Source organism: Panicum virgatum, chromosome 8N, assembly GCF_016808335.1.
Source record: "Panicum virgatum strain AP13 chromosome 8N, P.virgatum_v5, whole genome shotgun sequence".
NCBI classification, from domain to species: Eukaryota; Viridiplantae; Streptophyta; class Magnoliopsida; order Poales; family Poaceae; genus Panicum; species Panicum virgatum.
Window position 1 is genome coordinate 29,666,258 of NC_053152.1, and position 16,413 is coordinate 29,682,670.

A 16,413-nucleotide genomic window follows, 5' to 3' on the forward strand; every position below is an offset into this window, starting at 1 on the left:
TCAAATAGATATATGGTCTTGAAATTGTAGAACCATCCATCCGTATATATTAGTTTCTAATCTATACTATAAGGATCCTAAACAATTGAAACATTCTTTACTAAGATTAATTTGCCTATACCCCTCGCAGCGACCCAACATGACAGGCCTCCATCCTGAATGATCCGTAGAAATTGGAGGATGCAACATGAATCTATCTATATCTATAATATAAAGATCCTAAACAATTGAAACATTCTTTACCAAGATTAATTTGCCAATACCTCACACAGCGACCCCACATGACCGGCCTCCATTCTGGATGACCCATAGAAATTGGAGGATGCAACTTGAATCTGATGAAAATGAATTTTTTGGCACCCGGCACTAGGCATACCCGCCCGCGCATACCCACCCTGGAATCTCCGCTTGTACCATACGCTTCCCTTCCTTGCCTGTTCCTTCCCTTCCATTACCCGTCGAGCCGCCGGCAGAGACCCGACCCCGACCGCCTGCGCCTAGCCCTGCATGCCGCCCGCCTCCCCCACCCCGCGGCCACGTTCAAGCACCCCTCCACCCCAGCGGCTCGTCTCCCTATGGAGTTTGCTGCGCCCATCCCTGCCCCGGTTGGTGTGCGCGCGGGCGGGCCAGCGCTTGGAAGCGGCGGTGGTGGGGCCGATGCCAGTCAGCTGCATCGCGGGGCAGCGGGCCGGCCGGTGGTGACGGAGGAGGCCGCCATGTCCATGGCGACAGCGGGAAGAGAAAGCAGCTCGGGCCGGCCGCACCTCTACCTTCCCCCGCTGCCGGTGGAGTGGGCCAAGAGCTCGGCCGCGACGCTCGGCGTGGATCTACGACGGCCGCGCGGATCTGTGGCGGCGGCGCTCGGTGAAGCGTGGAGTGGCGGAGCAGAGCAAGATCCGTGCACGCCTCCATGAGGGTGAGCAGCAGCCGTCACCGCCCCATGCAGAACCCGAACCCAAGCCCTAGCCCCATCGCTTTGTCGCCACTTCATCCTCATCTTCTTAGGTGCGTGCGTCGCCTCACCTCACCCAATCAACAAAAACAGCAGCTACCTGCTCCGCCCCAACTTCTTCTACGGCGCGCTCTCCGCCGTGTCCTCCTCAGCCAAGTCTTCACGCCGGTCTTCGATCTGATCGTGGATCGTGGACGGCACATTCTGGACCGACGTCAACACCACCGACGATGCGCTGGCCGGCGCCGCATCGTCCTATGAAGGCGTGTTCCCCGCGAGCGGCAGGAACATCAGCTTCTGCCTCGACATGAACCCAGAGTACACCGATGACTCCGTAGTCCATTTACAATGCAACGGACTTCAGGACCAGCGCCTTGAGCCTCATAGCTCGTAACAATTTTGGTTCCACGGTGATGTCGAGAGGTGAATTGCCATCTTTCCTTATTCAAGTACCCATCTATGGCTTACTGATAAAATGTTGGATAGGCTGATGGGGATTCAATAATTTGCTTCCATTCAGTAGGTTTAGTGATTGCTTGGCTAACTGAATCAGATAACGTAGAGTACCGTGGTATGTGGAGTCAACAGGACTAGGTTAAGTTTCTAACAGATAGCACCATTTCAGCTACGACAAGCCCATGATCAACCAGAACATGTGCTAGAGCATGACCTGGGGCGCAACGCAGAGTTGGGAGGGATGGAGGTCGTGCCTTGCTGAGGAGACTGGTTGGGGACCCCTGTCAGTTCATCATTTTCAATTATTCGATTTCAGGTGGATCCTGTTATTCAGACGTGCTATGGGAAATGGGGCACAACATAGGAGGTAAAACATGTCATTTTTGTATGACAGTTAGATTGAGATCTTGATGAAACCCATTATTATTTCTTATGTAGCTTGAAGAAAAATATAAATTCCTTGTTTATTGATGTCCAGTTCTGCTAAATTCTATTCTGTTCAAAAAGCATAAGCAACCTTAATGAAATATTTTACTAATGCCATGTCACTTTGGGATGCTATTTTATTGATGTCTTGTTACTTTGGCATATCACTTTGGGATGCTTGTGAATAGACTATACACTATACCAGAAAACCCCTATTATGTATTTTCCCTGTTGTTTCAATTTCTTTTTTGAACGAACCGCACAAGATAGTGCGAGTTTCATTGATATAGCAGGGGGAAAAAATACAAGACTATGGCCCTGGGAGACCATAGCCAGGAAGACCAAAAAGAAATGGAAAAAGATAAGGCTCGCCCGATTGGATTGGGACATCAACACGGGGAACGCGACAACTCAGCTCAGCCGGTTGGATTGGGACATCAACATGGGGAGAACTCGAAACTAGCTTGAGAGGCTGTTGACGGTCCTTAAGTGCTAAAATCGACCAACAACTCCTGCAGCATTTCAGAACTTTCCAATCACCAAACTTAGTTATAGGGATTATAGCCAATCAATTCCACGAGTTTTGGTGAATTGTGATCTGCAGGCACCCATTGTTGCATTCGGGCATAAACACAAGTGAACACGCAAAGAAATGCACAGATGATCCAGTCCTGCGTTTCACTTACAAGAAGGGCCCACAAACTAGAGGAAATGGGCGGGCCAAGGCACATGCACCCAAGGGATAAGATCAAGGCCCACCTGTCAGCTAGCCAGACGGAGGAGGTCCTGGGGGATTGCCATCTGGGGGCGGCCGACCCCTAGGGTCGCCCGCACCCAGACGGGCTCCCGTCCAGGTGCATTTCGACATGGAGTAGCGCCACATTCGGGTATAGCGTAGAGCCGTTGGCTGGAATCTCTTGACCATTCCAGGGGGTAAGTTGGTGCCCGAAGCGAGTATTCTTACCCGAGAGATCGACCTTTAACTCATCCTTAGTGCTACCGCAGGAATCCTCTCCAGCCTAGCCACTTAACCTTGGTGTGTCCTTGGACCGACTAAGTTAGGATTTAGTGCATACACGTTCCCTGTGGTAGTGGTACCCTTGAATACTCACGGGTGAAATTTACGACGGTATCCGTGCACTTGCAGATTTATTCGCATCGTTAAAATACCCAACAAGCTTTCTAGCGACATTGCCGTGGAACGGTTGTTGTTTTAACTTCGAACCTAGTTGGTCCTCGTATCTTTTTCTTTTCCTTTCAAAAAAAAGTCTCTTAGCCTTTGTATTTCCTTACCTCTACTTTCACCCCCGCTACCACTTTCTACCTCATATCTTTTGCTTTTCTTTATCTCTACCTTCACCCCCGCTACCCATGGAAGGTTATCCTCGTACACACCTTTCAACAACTTCGGGTTGAGTCTCTAGAGCCATCTTTTCTAGATCCAGTTTCACATCCAGCTACGAGACTCATCCCTCACTCACAAAGCTAGTTCAGGAAAGCTCCTTCTCAACGCCAAGCGTGAGCATCCATACCATCACCAACGAGAGAAGGAGAGTGAGCAACTGAGGACTTCCATCAGCAGAATTCGAGCTTTCATCTCAAATATGCCTAAAATTATGCTAAAGGAACCTCTCCTGAACAGCTAGAATCTTGGGAAAAGAGCACTTCATGCAAATCCCACCCCCATAGATTCGTTCAGGGTACTTTCTTCATAATTTTCCTCGAGACCATGTCTCAAGGGAAGTTAAGGAAGGAGTGGTTGGAAGAAAATGGGTCATTTTTTATGACTCGTCTATCTCAACCACAACTCCCTGGAAGAGGTACCATATGAAGCCCATCATACTCCCGTGTCAAGGCAACCTCCAAGGTGTTTCCACCGAAGAATATGCCTTGACCTTGACGACCGTGTTATATGTCCATAGGATTCACCTTTTTGGTCAAGGGATCATAGGGCCATGCTGATCGAATCGAGTAAAAAAATCACATCCTCGATTACCAAATGATGCCAATCAAATCAAGTGATTCAAAACTCAAATCTTGTTCCTTGATTTTGATTGATGCCCAATAGAAGTTATGCTCACCCTTCACTTCAAATGAACTTCTATTGGAAGCTTAGGGTGGATTGTTTTGCCTCCATAAAAGGCTTTCATCCTAAGGATGGGTTGAGCTGAAAAATACCCATTCCCCTCATGATTCGAACTCAAAATCGTTCCAATGGCCCACAGAGTTACACATCCTCTTTCATTATCGGGCCATGAACAATTCTCGAGTTAATCTATCCAGAGATCAAGCCACTCACTCCACGAGCATGAAGTTCCATTCTGATTCATCACAAAAGCCATGCTCATCCTTGATTTCTCTAAGATCTTTTGTTGTGCCAAGTCACTGCGAGTCTTACGATCATCTCAGGGTTTCCCATCACAGATTCCCTTTAGGATGGTTATGTTTGGTTATGCTTATCTTAACATCTTTGCAGGGCTCGTAGTTGTATTGGGCACTAATCTTGCAGTTTGAACGACGATGAATCAACAAATGGTGGTGAAACTGGGAACTTCATCACCATTGACAGCTGTAGGAGAAATCCCCAAGGTCGAGCTTATGACCATAAACAAAGCACTACCGGGAGATAACACGATTATCAAAAGCAAAAAAAATCATTCTCTTAAAAAATAATGATAATAAGAGCAAACTACATGTTTCCAGCATAGTATGCACCTTCGGATATTCTTGGTCCTAACCCTTGCAGGTTAAGATTAAGAAGAACAGGGGGACATACGATGCCCGAGAACACGGGAGCTTGGTGAATTGTGATCTGCAGGCACCCATTGTTGCATTCGGGCAAAAACACAAGTGAACACGCAAAGAAATGCACAGATGATCCAGTCCTGCGTTTCACTTACAAGAAGGGCCCACAAACTAGAGGAAACGGGCGGGCCAAGGCACATGCACCCAAGGGATAAGATCAAGACCCACCTGTCAGCTAGCCAGACGGAGGAGGTCCTGGGGGAGCTCCATCTGGGGGCGGCCGACCCCTAGGGTCGCCCGCACCCAGACGGGCTCCCGTCCAGGTGCATTTCGACATGGAGTAGCGCCACATTCGGGTATAGCGTAGAGCCGTTGGCCGGAATCTGTTGACCATTCCAGGGGGTAAGTCGGTGCCCGAAGCGAGTATTCTTACCCGAGAGATCGACCTTTAACTCATCCTTAGTGCTACCGCAGGAATCCTCTCCAGCCTAGCCACTTAACCTTGGTGTGTCCTTGGACCGACTAAGTTAGGAGTTAGTGCATACACGTTCCCTGTGGTAATGGTACCCTTGAATACTCACGGGTGAAATTTACGACGGTATCCGTGCACTTGCAGATTTATTTGCATCGTTAAAATACCCAACAAGCTTTCTAGCGCCATTGCCGTGGAACGGTTGCTGTTTTAACTTCGAACCTAGTTGGTCCTCGTATCTTTTTCTTTTCCTTTCAAAAAAAAAGTCTCTTAGCCTTTGTATTTCCTTACCTCTACTTTCATCCCCGCTACCACTTTCTACCTCATATCTTTTGCTTTTCTTTATCTCTACCTTCACCCCCGCTACCCATGGAAGGTTATCCTCGTACACACCTTTCAACAACTTCGGGTTGAGTCTCTAGAGCCATCTTTTCTAGATCCAGTTTCACATCCAGCTACGAGACTCATCCCTCACTCACAAAGCTAGTTCAGGAAAGCTCCTTCTCAACGCCAAGCGTGAGCATCCATACCATCACCAACGAGAGAAGGAGAGTGAGCAACTGAGGACTTCCATCAGCAGAATTCGAGCTTTCATCTCAAATATGCCTAAAATTATGCTAAAGGAACCTCTCCTGAACAGCTAGAATCTTGGGAAAAGAGCACTTCATGCAAATCCCACCCCCATAGATTCGTTCAGGGTACTTTCTTCATAATTTTCCTCGAGACCATGTCTCAAGGGAAGTTAAGGAAGGAGTGGTTGGAAGAAAATGGGTCATTTTTTATGACTCGTCTATCTCAACCACAACTCCCTGGAAGAGGTACCATATGAAGCCCATCATACTCCCGTGTCAAGGCAACCTCCAAGGTGTTTCCACCGAAGAATATGCCTTGACCTTGACGACCGTGTTATATGTCCATAGGATTCACCTTTTTGGTCAAGGGATCATAGGGCCATGCTGATCGAATCGAGTAAAAAAATCACATCCTCGATTACCAAATGATGCCAATCAAATCAAGTGATTCAAAACTCAAATCTTGTTCCTTGATTTTGATTGATGCCCAATAGAAGTTATGCTCACCCTTCACTTCAAATGAACTTCTATTGGAAGCTTAGGGTGGATTGTTTTGCCTCCATAAAAGGCTTTCATCCTAAGGATGGGTTGAGCTGAAAAATACCCATTCCCCTCATGATTCGAACTCAAAATCGTTCCAATGGCCCACAGAGTTACACATCCTCTTTCATTATCGGGCCATGAACAATTCTCGAGTTAATCTATCCAGAGATCAAGCCACTCACTCCACGAGCATGAAGTTCCATTCTGATTCATCACAAAAGCCATGCTCATCCTTGATTTCTCTAAGATCTTTTGTTGTGCCAAGTCACTGCGAGTCTTACGATCATCTCAGGGTTTCCCATCACAGATTCCCTTTAGGATGGTTATGTTTGGTTATGCTTATCTTAACATCTTTGCAGGGCTCGTAGTTGTATTGGGCACTAATCTTGCAGTTTGAACGACGATGAATCAACAAATGGTGGTGAAACTGGGAACTTCATCACCATTGACAGCTGTAGGAGAAATCCCCAAGGTCGAGCTTATGACCATAAACAAAGCACTACCGGGAGATAACACGATTATCAAAAGCAAAAAAAATCATTCTCTTAAAAAATAATGATAATAAGAGCAAACTACATGTTTCCAGCATAGTATGCACCTTCGGATATTCTTGGTCCTAACCCTTGCAGGTTAAGATTAAGAAGAACAGGGGGACATACGATGCCCGAGAACACGGGAGCTTGGTGAATTGTGATCTGCAGGCACCCATTGTTGCATTCGGGCAAAAACACAAGTGAACACGCAAAGAAATGCACAGATGATCCAGTCCTGCGTTTCACTTACAAGAAGGGCCCACAAACTAGAGGAAACGGGCGGGCCAAGGCACATGCACCCAAGGGATAAGATCAAGACCCACCTGTCAGCTAGCCAGACGGAGGAGGTCCTGGGGGAGCTCCATCTGGGGGCGGCCGACCCCTAGGGTCGCCCGCACCCAGACGGGCTCCCGTCCAGGTGCATTTCGACATGGAGTAGCGCCACATTCGGGTATAGCGTAGAGCCGTTGGCCGGAATCTGTTGACCATTCCAGGGGGTAAGTCGGTGCCCGAAGCGAGTATTCTTACCCGAGAGATCGACCTTTAACTCATCCTTAGTGCTACCGCAGGAATCCTCTCCAGCCTAGCCACTTAACCTTGGTGTGTCCTTGGACCGACTAAGTTAGGAGTTAGTGCATACACGTTCCCTGTGGTAATGGTACCCTTGAATACTCACGGGTGAAATTTACGACGGTATCCGTGCACTTGCAGATTTATTTGCATCGTTAAAATACCCAACAAGCTTTCTAGCGCCATTGCCGTGGAACGGTTGCTGTTTTAACTTCGAACCTAGTTGGTCCTCGTATCTTTTTCTTTTCCTTTCAAAAAAAAAGTCTCTTAGCCTTTGTATTTCCTTACCTCTACTTTCATCCCCGCTACCACTTTCTACCTCATATCTTTTGCTTTTCTTTATCTCTACCTTCACCCCCGCTACCCATGGAAGGTTATCCTCGTACACACCTTTCAACAACTTCGGGTTGAGTCTCTAGAGCCATCTTTTCTAGATCCAGTTTCACATCCAGCTACGAGACTCATCCCTCACTCACAAAGCTAGTTCAGGAAAGCTCCTTCTCAACGCCAAGCGTGAGCATCCATACCATCACCAACGAGAGAAGGAGAGTGAGCAACTGAGGACTTCCATCAGCAGAATTCGAGCTTTCATCTCAAATATGCCTAAAATTATGCTAAAGGAACCTCTCCTGAACAGCTAGAATCTTGGGAAAAGAGCACTTCATGCAAATCCCACCCCCATAGATTCGTTCAGGGTACTTTCTTCATAATTTTCCTCGAGACCATGTCTCAAGGGAAGTTAAGGAAGGAGTGGTTGGAAGAAAATGGGTCATTTTTTATGACTCGTCTATCTCAACCACAACTCCCTGGAAGAGGTACCATATGAAGCCCATCATACTCCCGTGTCAAGGCAACCTCCAAGGTGTTTCCACCGAAGAATATGCCTTGACCTTGACGACCGTGTTATATGTCCATAGGATTCACCTTTTTGGTCAAGGGATCATAGGGCCATGCTGATCGAATCGAGTAAAAAAATCACATCCTCGATTACCAAATGATGCCAATCAAATCAAGTGATTCAAAACTCAAATCTTGTTCCTTGATTTTGATTGATGCCCAATAGAAGTTATGCTCACCCTTCACTTCAAATGAACTTCTATTGGAAGCTTAGGGTGGATTGTTTTGCCTCCATAAAAGGCTTTCATCCTAAGGATGGGTTGAGCTGAAAAATACCCATTCCCCTCATGATTCGAACTCAAAATCGTTCCAATGGCCCACAGAGTTACACATCCTCTTTCATTATCGGGCCATGAACAATTCTCGAGTTAATCTATCCAGAGATCAAGCCACTCACTCCACGAGCATGAAGTTCCATTCTGATTCATCACAAAAGCCATGCTCATCCTTGATTTCTCTAAGATCTTTTGTTGTGCCAAGTCACTGCGAGTCTTACGATCATCTCAGGGTTTCCCATCACAGATTCCCTTTAGGATGGTTATGTTTGGTTATGCTTATCTTAACATCTTTGCAGGGCTCGTAGTTGTATTGGGCACTAATCTTGCAGTTTGAACGACGATGAATCAACAAATGGTGGTGAAACTGGGAACTTCATCACCATTGACAGCTGTAGGAGAAATCCCCAAGGTCGAGCTTATGACCATAAACAAAGCACTACCGGGAGATAACACGATTATCAAAAGCAAAAAAAATCATTCTCTTAAAAAATAATGATAATAAGAGCAAACTACATGTTTCCAGCATAGTATGCACCTTCGGATATTCTTGGTCCTAACCCTTGCAGGTTAAGATTAAGAAGAACAGGGGGACATACGATGCCCGAGAACACGGGAGCTTGGTGAATTGTGATCTGCAGGCACCCATTGTTGCATTCGGGCAAAAACACAAGTGAACACGCAAAGAAATGCACAGATGATCCAGTCCTGCGTTTCACTTACAAGAAGGGCCCACAAACTAGAGGAAACGGGCGGGCCAAGGCACATGCACCCAAGGGATAAGATCAAGACCCACCTGTCAGCTAGCCAGACGGAGGAGGTCCTGGGGGAGCTCCATCTGGGGGCGGCCGACCCCTAGGGTCGCCCGCACCCAGACGGGCTCCCGTCCAGGTGCATTTCGACATGGAGTAGCGCCACATTCGGGTATAGCGTAGAGCCGTTGGCCGGAATCTGTTGACCATTCCAGGGGGTAAGTCGGTGCCCGAAGCGAGTATTCTTACCCGAGAGATCGACCTTTAACTCATCCTTAGTGCTACCGCAGGAATCCTCTCCAGCCTAGCCACTTAACCTTGGTGTGTCCTTGGACCGACTAAGTTAGGAGTTAGTGCATACACGTTCCCTGTGGTAATGGTACCCTTGAATACTCACGGGTGAAATTTACGACGGTATCCGTGCACTTGCAGATTTATTTGCATCGTTAAAATACCCAACAAGCTTTCTAGCGCCATTGCCGTGGAACGGTTGCTGTTTTAACTTCGAACCTAGTTGGTCCTCGTATCTTTTTCTTTTCCTTTCAAAAAAAAAGTCTCTTAGCCTTTGTATTTCCTTACCTCTACTTTCACCCCCGCTACCACTTTCTACCTCATATCTTTTGCTTTTCTTTATCTCTACCTTCACCCCCGCTACCCATGGAAGGTTATCCTCGTACACACCTTTCAACAACTTCGGGTTGAGTCTCTAGAGCCATCTTTTCTAGATCCAGTTTCACATCCAGCTACGAGACTCATCCCTCACTCACAAAGCTAGTTCAGGAAAGCTCCTTCTCAACGCCAAGCGTGAGCATCCATACCATCACCAACGAGAGAAGGAGAGTGAGCAACTGAGGACTTCCATCAGCAGAATTCGAGCTTTCATCTCAAATATGCCTAAAATTATGCTAAAGGAACCTCTCCTGAACAGCTAGAATCTTGGGAAAAGAGCACTTCATGCAAATCCCACCCCCATAGATTCGTTCAGGGTACTTTCTTCATAATTTTCCTCGAGACCATGTCTCAAGGGAAGTTAAGGAAGGAGTGGTTGGAAGAAAATGGGTCATTTTTTATGACTCGTCTATCTCAACCACAACTCCCTGGAAGAGGTACCATATGAAGCCCATCATACTCCCGTGTCAAGGCAACCTCCAAGGTGTTTCCACCGAAGAATATGCCTTGACCTTGACGACCGTGTTATATGTCCATAGGATTCACCTTTTTGGTCAAGGGATCATAGGGCCATGCTGATCGAATCGAGTAAAAAAATCACATCCTCGATTACCAAATGATGCCAATCAAATCAAGTGATTCAAAACTCAAATCTTGTTCCTTGATTTTGATTGATGCCCAATAGAAGTTATGCTCACCCTTCACTTCAAATGAACTTCTATTGGAAGCTTAGGGTGGATTGTTTTGCCTCCATAAAAGGCTTTCATCCTAAGGATGGGTTGAGCTGAAAAATACCCATTCCCCTCATGATTCGAACTCAAAATCATTCCAATGGCCCACAGAGTTACACATCCTCTTTCATTATCGGGCCATGAACAATTCTCGAGTTAATCTATCCAGAGATCAAGCCACTCACTCCACGAGCATGAAGTTCCATTCTGATTCATCACAAAAGCCATGCTCATCCTTGATTTCTCTAAGATCTTCTGTTGTGCCAAGTCAATGCGAGTCTTACGGTCATCTCAGGGTTTCCCATCACAGATTCCCTTTAGGATGGTTATGTTTGGTTATGCTTATCTTAACATCTTTGCAGGGCTCGTAGTTGTATTGGGCACTAATCTTGCAGTTTGAACGACGATGAATCAACAAATGGTGGTGAAACTGGGAACTTCATCACCATTGACAGCTGCAGGAGAAATCCCCATGGTCGAGCTTATGACCATAAACAAAGCACTACCAGGAGATAACACGATTATCAAAAGCAAAAAAAATCCTTCTCTTAAAAAATAATGATAATAAGAGCAAACTACATGTTTCCAGCATAGTATGCACCTTCGGATATTCTTGGTCCTAACCCTTGCAGGTTAAGATTAAGAAGAACAGGGGGACATACGATGCCCGAGAACACGGGAGCTTGGTAAACATGGGGACCCTAGTACTTTTGTGATGGAGAACAATCTGAAGGAACCAACACCGCACACTTGATTTTGTGTCGTAAGATACAAAGGTCCAAGTGTGGGGGAGATTGGTGAACACCTCACAATAGGGTCCATCTGTATGGCGTGTGGCGGGAACCGACCTCCAAGTAGTATAAATAGGGCCTCCCTCACCCCCTCAAACACACCATCCAAGAGACCTTTTCCTCCTTCAGTTGAAGATGTAGCGCTCCACTCTAATAGCGAGGTCCTGCCTAGGCTAGTGCTTAGAGTAGGAGGAGGGTGAGGAGTAGTTCGGGGAAGAGCCGGGTGTTGACACTAACTAACGATCATTTCCAGGCATCAACTTGATCAGAAAATCATGAGAGTTTGCATTTCTTACATGCATCCTTATCCAATAAAGTCCCTAAACCACACTTTATCTATTAGAATATGCAAGTTGTGTTTTCAAGCTAATATGCAGGTTGAAAGCACACTTTGGCCCGACATAAAATTGCAGAAATTATCAGAGCACCGATTCAGGCTCAGATGCAAGAACCCAATTCAAACGAGTCAAGACAGACCAACCCCAACGTGGATCAGACAAGGAGGCCCAACACAGCCTACCAGAAGAAGTTGGGGGTTGTTGGCGGCCCGGGTAGGCCGACCGACCTACCTGGTCGACCGACCAGGCCCGTGGGCCCCACCGCCTCAGCCAGGGAACGTGGCGCCTCCCTGTTGGTCCCCTACGTTGGTTGTGCAGGCTTCATCCCGTGGCTCCCTACTATAAATACATGGATGGGTGGAGAATAGGACACACACACACACTCACTACACACCTCTCATTTCCTCTCTTGTATTCCTTGCATAGTCTTTAGGCTTAGTGGAGTTTAGGAGAAGTCTAGGAGTCATCGAGTCGCCGGAGTTGCTCGAGAGTCTGGTATGGGTTCATCTCTAGCTCTCTCTTGTAATATTCGGTCGTTTGTAATAGAATTAGACTATGATTACCGATATCTGCTTGAAGTATATTCTAAGTTATCGAGTATATGCTTCTTGTCATGATTGCATTATTATTCAATGCTTGCATTGCATGATCGCCCTGTGCTGGAGATGGTTAGTCTTTTGTTCTTAGAACTCTATCAACTGCTCCAGTATTTGTATGATTGCTCTAGTGTGATATCTGTCCATCCGGAGGGTGGGGGCTCCGCGCTGGACACTAGAGTATCCCTTACCAGTGTAAACATGGTGTCTAGATTAGCTAAGAGTTGCTGGATGTCAACTATACCCACAGTTTGTAGAGGTAGCCGGCAGGTGGTGACAGCCCTGTCCGTGCCTTTTAGTAATCCTCCACGTTCGGTATGGGGGGTAGGAGGTACATAAAGTCGCCGGGGTGTACGGGCTCCTCCCGTCACTTCGATAGCGATCTCCCTATTGTGTAGTTTAATCTCTGACGAGCTAACCAATGATAAAGTGTAGATATAGCTAGCCTAGCACATCTGACTCGAGCTCTGACTTTTACCTTGCTCCTGGCCTAAAGTAATCTTTATTCTTTTATTTATCCAAGAGAGTAGTTTGTGTGTGTGTCACACTACCTCCTACCATGTTATTATCTTACCCCTGTTTATGCATGAGAATATCCAATCTAGATAGAGCTCACCAACTGATCTATATATTCTCTCGCTCATCACCTTCCCTGCGGAAATATAAATGACACCCCGGTATACTCCCGGGTAAAATGCTATAGCGGTATTCCGTGCACTTGCGGATCTATTCGTGGTTCATGAAATACTACCATCCCAAATTGGCGTCTGCGGGCGTCATCGCTAGGTGACGTTGGTAGGCGCCAACACCGGGCCTGTCGGCGGTTTTCTCCGGTCTTGTACCTCTACGGATGCTGGCTTTCTCTGGTATGGGTAAGTTAGTATTTATGATTCCTGTATTGCATAGTACTTTTGCTTGAGTGAGATCAGTTCTCTTATTCGTGGGTCTTTGGCCGGAGTCTCCTGACCATTCCAGGGGTAAGCCGGTGCTCGAAGCGAGTATTCTTACCCAAGAGATCGACCTTTAACTCATCCTTAGTGCTACCGTAGGAATCCTCTCCAGCCTTGCCACTTAACCTTGGTGTGTCCTTGGACCGACTAAGTTAGGAGTTGGTGCACACATGTTCCCTGTGGAAATGATACCCTTGAATACACACGGGTGAAATCTACGACGGTATTCGTGCGCTTGCGGATTTATTCGCATCATTAAAATACCCAACAGTGGCCCCGACCGGTTAGATTGAAACGCGGTCAAGACCACTCTACTAGGCAAACCTGGCCGAACAAAGCCAAGCCGGTGTGGCAAGCAACCTACTCCAGCACATGATGTCACCGTCAAGGCACGATCCAGACGCCGACAGGGAAAACAAGGGAAACAGACAGTCCTGCACCGAGCAAGCCACCGCCATGCGGGACCCACGTCGTAGTGACGCTGCAATGGTGCCCACCGTCCAACAGAGTGGAACCACCAAATTCGGACCTCTCGTTGGCTGTCTCGCAGTCAACACTGCAAAAACACAACGCACGGGGTCCTCGCCTTGCCTCGCCCGCCGTTAGACACCACATCTCGTCGCCACGCCGAAGACACCATACGCGGGGGCGTCGCCACGTCCGCCTCAGTACTCCATCTCACGGACCTGTGTATAGAATTGCCGTTGGAAGATGAACAATATTGCCCTGTTTCCAAGATCTCCATCAAACAACCGAAACAATGCCCTGTCAGATGACAGCAACACGTTGCACTGCATACACGCATAGCTTCCGTCACCATGGCAGCAAACCAAAGTTGTCGTTTGCGCCATCTTCTGACGATGAACCACGCCGAAGTAACTATAGCATAGCTGAGCCACCCGCCGCAATCCGCTGCAAGCCTAGTTGTCCCACACTGTCGTTGCCGCAAGCGCCACAATCAGAGTTGTGCCATGCCAAACTGACAACCGCTAAGCAGCGCTAGCCACCATGGTCTGTTGCATGCAGCCAAACCACAACCATGTAGCAACCCCAAGGTGCTCCCTCCATCCCCCGCGGTGGTCACGCCTGCTGGGAGAAGAGGGAGGAGAAGGCAGCCCCGCCACCACCGTCCTTGCAAGCCGCGCGGGCTTCCAGCGGCCGGCTTCAGCGACAGCGTGGTGGTGGGGAGAGGGAGGAAGGCGGGAGGCGGTGCCGCCGCCGAAGGTGCCGCCCGTGTCGCCCACGCGGGGGTGACGCGGGGGCCGAGTGTTTTTTCAGAATTGGCGTTCTGCTAAATAGTTGAAGCTACTCTGCTGCCGTGTTGCCATCTAGAATCGAGGTTGAAAGAGATTGGATTTGTGGGAAAATAATAGATTGATTATTGAGAGGTATGAGAGGTTACATATATAGGAGTGAGGAGATCTTGGGCAAAAGGAAACCCGAATAAAGATCTCCTCAGGACTCTAATCCTAACATATCTCTACTAATACAATCAAGGGGCTGGCCGGCTAATAAGCTTGGCTCGGGTCCACAACCCACAGTCTGGCCGGCTAAGAGCCTAGCGTAGGACCTTGTACAAACAGGATTACATCAGTTATCTAACACCCCCCCCCCCCGTTAGTAGAATCGTCGGGACACCGAACATTAAGACTAGACCAAAATTCTATGAAGACCGAGGAAGGCAGCCCTTTGGTGAAGATGTCGGCGAACTGAGAAGTCATCGGCACGTGGAGTGGAGAACACGAATATCACCAACAGCAACATGCTCCCGGACTAAGTGAAGGTCGATCTCAATGTGTTTTGTCCGCTGATGTTGAACAGGATTGGCAGACATATAGATAGAGCTGATGTTATCACAATACACCAAGGTTATCTTGCGCAAGGGAGTGTGCATCTTAGACAAAAGTTGGTGTAACCAAGTGGCTTCTGCAACAGCATTAGCAACAGCTCGATACTCGGCCTCTGCACTGGAATGGGAGGCTGTATTCTGACGCTTGGAAGACCAGGACACCAAATTGGCACCAAGGAACACCGCATAGCCCGAGGTGGACCTGCGTGTATCCGGACAACCTGCTCAATCTGCATCAGAGTAGACCACCAAATCAGCCTGTGTAGAAGGATGAATGAGAAAACCCATATGCAACGTGCCACGAACGTAGCGCAGGATGCGCTTTAGAGCAGCAAGATGTGTCTCCCTGTGATCATCCATATGAAGGCAAGCTTACTGAACAACATAGCAAATATCTGGTCTGGTGAAAGTAAGCCACTGAAGAGCACCAGTGAGACTCCAAAAATCCGTAGCACCCACAGCCTTGAGAGGAGGACCATCAGCAGACAACTTTGGATTAAGATCCACCGGAGTTGAACAAGACTTGCAATCAGCCATACCAGCACGCTCAAGAATCTCATGTTGGAATATGGGGTAGCAAAAACAAAAATTTTCTACCGCATAAACTAGGATTACTGCAATTATAGATCACGGGATTACCACTAGACGCACGGTTGCGGAACTTCTGTAGCATGTCGGTGTAGTGTAGATGGAAGCTGGCAGTGTAGTTGCGTGAACCACCTCACGAACGGCTCGTCCTTGTGCAGCAAGCGCAGTACCTCCATGAAGTCCACATGTACGGGAAGAAGCGTCGCACTCTAAATTGCTAGATCCACATGAACAGTACCCGCCCCAACCCCTGTATTTATAGCCCCTTTGGCCGCCCCTAGGTGGGCTTCCATGGGACCCACCTTAGGCATCCCTAATGGGCCAACTGAAGCCCATTAGTGCATCTAATCCCATTCTAATTTGGATCTCATCCTCATTAGGCTTCTGGCCCTTAAGTGTGTGACCCTATGGGCTCGCGTGTGAATAGACATGGCCCAGTACTCCTACTGGTCAATAGTTGATAGTGGTCTCTAGCAAGACGTGTCAACTCCTAAGCACGCGCGAATCATATCTGTTGAACTGTCACAATCTTATACATGTTGCTCTCTTTGCCTCACGATATTTGGTCTAACTTGAATCCTACCACTCTTTCTCGATCCTGTGATTCGGAATCCTTGGTTAACTCTTAACCCTAGCATGGCCATGTATTTCCTGATCCGAATCACTCGAGGGGCCCAGCGATATCTCTCTGTTGTAGAGAGGGGCAAA